This window comes from Lepisma saccharinum, chromosome 5, assembly GCF_977018435.1.
Source record: "Lepisma saccharinum chromosome 5, izLepSacc3.1, whole genome shotgun sequence".
Lineage (NCBI taxonomy): Eukaryota > Metazoa > Arthropoda > Insecta > Zygentoma > Lepismatidae > Lepisma > Lepisma saccharinum.
Window position 1 is genome coordinate 89691509 of NC_139233.1, and position 5950 is coordinate 89697458.

Consider the following 5950-nt stretch of genomic DNA (forward strand, 5'->3'; position numbering starts at 1 on the left):
TGTTTTCAACTTACGAAGAAGAAAGAAATAAAGCTCGAAAGAATAAAAAAATACGAACTAAAGGAAAATCCCCAGTGATTGCAGCCCGCTGTATAAAAAAGGAACAATGTAATCTATCTGACACTGTATAAATTAGACGAACGTTGACTAGTATCTCGATGATTTTTTATAATTTATCTTTAGCTATCGCTCTGTTTCATCCATTTTTTATGTTATCCTAAGGTCGAACCAGGCTTTCTTTCGTTTTTATTAACACATACGGTCACATCTGTTGGTGGTGGCAAGGGCAACTGAACTGGGAAGTGGCAACACTTACAGTTAGGCCTTGTTTCACTTCACTTCTGCAACCTTGTGTTCTGACGGCAGATGAGCATTGCCTACGCTACGAGATTAGGATAGGTCTCATTAGCATAAATACAACTAAAAATTATTATTTAGGCTAAGAGAACTAAACCTAGCTAGGCTAACCTAACAACGTAGGCATTTATCCTAAAATTAAAAAGGTTTCTAAAGTGACGTCAGAACTCCAAGGTTGATCAAGTGTTGTGCGATAAGTGATACCCCGATTACGGAGAGTGATGGGAAGTTCCGTTCGTTTTTTTAGATTCGTTCGTGTGTTGTGAACTAGTTCAAGAATGGGATCCGTTCAAAAACCTCGTTCGCGAAGGACTTGGTAGACCCGGGCGCATATTTACGGATCCCACTCAGTTCAGCATAGGAGGAACAATTCTTGCTCCCGATTGGTCGACTTTGCGGAAGTGACCTAACACTTGTCTTCTGCTGATATTTTGAAAGCAAGACACGTATTCTGTAGCCACACGATGTATTTGTTGAAAATGTAGCCTAATGAGAATTGTAAAATGTACACTATTTTCTAAAAAAATAATGAAAATGCGTATTTTTATTCTGATGGTACGTTCATCGGAAGGTAACTGTAGCTAGTAGAAAATAAAATCCATTCATTTAAATCGTAAAATTAATCTTTAAATTTTCCAACTTAGTGAAGCTTTGTAAGCAAAATAATTCTTGTACGTCCTTTGATTTGAGTTTCATTTTTCTATCTGCGAGAGAGAAAGCAACATAGATATACTTGGAATATTTTATCAATGAGTAGTACTGTAAATTACTGGAATAATGCCTGCTTCTGGCAAATTTGAATAGCTAATTTGAAATTCCCATGCCAAGACACATAAATGAAATAAATAATTTACAAGTTTCAATGTAAATCGTGAGATGGTACATACATAATTATTTGTACATTTTTTCAGGAAAAAAATCAGCGGCTTCAAATTATTTATAGAAACCTTGTATAAAAATGTTCCTAAAATTTAATGAAGTTTATTTAGTGAATTCTTATTCAGAATTTGTACACACCATTACCTTACATACCAAGATTTGAGAACCGTTTCTCCAGAGTGTCTGACATGCCACTGTTGATTTCTAGTTTGCAACTGCAACTATATAATTTCAAAATGTCCACTAGTACTGGAGGTTTATTACCTTCGCACTTCATAAATTGTTGTTCGTGAATAAAAAAAACTGATATGGAGTCTATACAGAATCTATTTGGTGAACAAATAATACCATGGAAAGAAGCATGCTAACGGTAACGAATGTTAATATTCAAATATCCTGCTTCATAGACGTGAACTTAGAAATGATTCTTATCTTGGATAAAAATGATTGATTTTAATGTGATACTTCAAGTGGTTCTGCTGTCTTCATTACTATTTTATTTTTTACACTTGTTCATTAACTGAAAAACTCCCACCTAAAGTTTAAAAAAGAAAATACCAAAAAATTGCATTTTTTCAATGGTAATATAATGTGTGTGTAAATGACAAACATCTGGAAAATACTAAGCCATGCAGAAAAGGCATGAGGATGGAGAGCACAGAAGATTTTATATTAAGAAACTTCAAGAGATAACATGCTGTACAGACCAATAAACTTCATTATACATTCTTCATATATTTACATGTGACTTAACTTTGCTTCATGAAGAGGCTAAATTAAGTTGACTCATGATCTCACCACCAAACGTTCCAGTCAAGTGGTCAGGAGTGGCATGTTGAATTGTTTCTACATGTAACCACTGATTTTAGTGTTTGTATGTGCCTATGTTTCAGACACTGGTTCTGTCTCACTCTTACATGGGACAACATGGAAGTAAATACAGTACACTACCCAGAAAACAGGAGCAGAACCAGTTTCTGAAACATTGGCACATATGGAAACTAAAGAGAGACTTCACACTAAAATGATGTGTCACTTGGAATGAATAGCAACAATTCACACTGATCCACTGCACAAGCCACCATTGGATTGTCTCATCCTCAATTGACACATGTTGCTTCAGTGTAAAAAATATCCCTAAAAAAACAAGCAATGCAAAGTCACAACGAACTTTGTCTTGGTTGTTTTTATGGTGTTAATATGTGATGTAAAATACAACCTTTCTGAAATAAATTCCCCATACCCGTCCGTAGCTTCCATCACAAGGAACAATTCCTATCCATCCTGAATGCCCTTTTCCACAGGGCAGTAACCTAAAAGGTCATAGTGCCCATCTCAAAGCACATCATCTCCTAGTTGGGAATATTCTCGCCCGCAAAGTCGACACACACAGAAAGTTGGTATCTATATTTATTTTCTACATCTCTTGCAAACCAGAAGAAACATGCATGCCTTGTCCAGGATTGAAAGTCAGCATCCCTGGTTTCACAGTGCAGAATAGAAGAAACAGCATGCCAAATACAATTTGTTGGTATTACAAACATGTATTGTTTAACTGCTTGCTCTTTTAATGCACTGATTTCTAGTGCTGCTTGTAGACAAACCTTCATGACCAGTGCTTTAAGTGGTTTCAGTCAATAGCCAGAATGTCAACCACAAATGAAGCAACATGAGTACTACTACTAATGATGACAATAATAATGGTGATTGGTATTGTTATTATTATTGCATACAAAGCAAATATAAACAAACTATTACATCTGTTACTTCAGAAAATTTAAGTTGTCATTTGGATTATAAAAGAGAGCACTTGCCCAAGTATAATATTTTTTTCAAAATTTCCGCACTGCTCACTGACGAAAGACAAATTTAGTACAAGAACTTTATCTTCATCTATTTGTTTTCAAAAAATAATGTTACAATGGACAGACTTTTGTAGTGTAGTAAATAAATAAAATGGATGACCGGCAGGAACCGAGTTCTGGCACAAAAATAATTTACCAGAACGGAGTTCCAGCTCACTTTAAGCCCTGTTCATAACATGGCATTGTAAAGGACTTTCTAGATTTGTATGCATCCATCATTGGTTTCAAATTTGAAGAAAAACACATGTTTCTCTAACTCAATACAAAAGAGAAGCATTTGCATTACTTTCATTTACAACCTAACAAGATGTTGCATGAGTGTATTTAATCCAGGATCACTTGTGTCTATAATTGTTACAAGTGCTCAAAGTGGCGGGTAACATGGAAAATTTTCCATAAAGCATCCCTCAGTTTGTATAATTTGCACAGGCATCTTCCCACCTACTGCATTGTTTCCATGTTGGTTCATACAAGCACCCTTCTATCCCCAAGCATTCCACCAGCCCAGCTAGGAATTTCCACTTCAACCATTGATGATAGGGAGACTCGAGAGGACCACTAGTGGCAAGATATTTTCTATCTTATTTTCCATCAATCTTTGTTCCTATGATTACAATTATTATAAATGGGAATGAATGGCAATTTATAGTCGATTCGATTGCTGAATATATTAGGTGATCACATATCAAAAGTGTCACTGAAATTCCCAGGTTTGAGTCCCAACCTGTTCATAGATATTCTTCATGGGTGTGTCTTCATCAATTTCATCCAATAATCACTTATCCTCATCATGATTAGCCAAAATGACACAACAAGAGAAATTAAATAACAATACCACAATAATTTGCAGGTAATAAAGGGTGTTCCGTATAGGATGCCGAATTTGAATCGAGTGCTATTGTTTTGTTTCGAGGTTGGCAGACCTGTTCTTACCAATGTTGGTATCTGTTGTTATGCCGATTAATGTAGCCTCAATTGTTTTGACTCGTTTGTTCTGGTTACGATATGGAACTCCATGAAAAATTCCCGCAACGAGTGATCTCTTTGCATGGTGCCCAGGAATGGCCGGCAAAGTCATGTGATTTCTTCTTATGAGGGTTTGTGAAATCACAGGTGTACACCAACAAACCACAAACTCTTTTGGAACTGAAGGCGGAAATCATACGGGTGATTGGAGACATCAGGACAGACATCTGCGAGAGGGTTATCAATAATTTTGTGGAGAGTATAAAAAATGCATGCATACTCAGTAGGGGTGGACATATGCCCGACATTGTTTTTCATACATAAATGGGAGATGTTACTGCTTACATATATGTGAAATATAACTATTTTCATGATATTTTCCCTATTTTTTACTTAATTTTCTAATTTGGCATCCTATACAGAACACATATATACATGTACATCCAACGGCGAAAGAAACAGTAGGCGAATTGTCCACCACCATTTTCATTCGGTCTGAATTACACAATGTGATGAAGACGAATTGAAATAATGACTTCAATAAGCAGAGAACAATGCCTGCTTCGAACCAACGTAGTTTCATTCCTTAAAACAACACAGGATGTAGAATAAAGAAGTAATGAAAATGGCAGTGGACAATTTGCCTACCATTATCTTTGCCGTTGACTGTACATGTAATGTATATGTATCGCTAGTAACTATCTACCAGCTGCGACCACATGCTATATAAGCAAAGAACAAAAAGATGTAGAACTAAGTAAACTTTTCCCCAAAAATATTATAATGTTTAAGAAGAGTGGATGTACATTTTATGCATAAGTGAAAGTCTCAAAAGTAGCACATTTCAGGTTGCACTTATTTTTGGTTGTTTTTTATTTTTGTTAGTGTGAATTGGAATAAGGGTATGGGGAATTAATTATTTTATTGGGTTATATTTATCAAAGTGCGAACATAAGAAATTTTAAGGTGACAAAAATTAGCATTTTAAGTTAGATATACACTTATACTAAAATTCTAACAGAGATAGACACAATCACCAAAGCAGCTGAAATGTTAACATTTTATCCACCCCATAAATGACCATCCTAATTAACACACCCAAAGAACACAAGATGGAACCCTTTAACTGGTTCATTGGATTTTGCGTACATGACCCCCTGTAGTTTATCTTTATTTCTTGATTTGGTTACACTTTGTTTATTTTACGACACTTTTATCCGCAACTTTGGCTAATCACGAAGGTGGAAATGAATGATGATAAGATGAGAGCGATGAAGGGATCATCACAAACACATATGGATGACACAAAAACAAACTCCTGGAAACACATACCTGTTATCACATATTTTAAAGTTTCATTTTTTGGTTTGCAATAACGAATTTCTTCGCTCTGCCAATGCATACCAAATGATATCGGAAAAAAAAATCAGAAGTTTATTGAAAATTAAAGTTATTGTCTTTGCTAATTTAAAAATATTGAATGGATTTAATGAGACCTGTCAAATGTAGTTTATATATATTTGGAAATAGATTAGTTTTTCCAATGACTGCTCTTTTATTTGCACACATTATGACATCATTTGTAAACAAAATACCATTCTTGTTCTAATGTTAGTTTGGTGTGACATATTTAACCATAATATTCAAAATTAAGAGCATGCCTAATTTAGAAATTGAAACCAGACTTGAATACCACACTGTTAAAACAGATAATGGATAGAATAAATATATCCTTTGCGGCAGTTTATCTGGCAATGGCTATGGTAACATGAATGGAATGCTGTTTAAACCTTAATCCTATTTTATACTTTGTACCTTATATTTCCTACCACCTAGGTGGCTATGCATGGTGAGCAGTCAAATCACAGCCTCGCTACCAAACT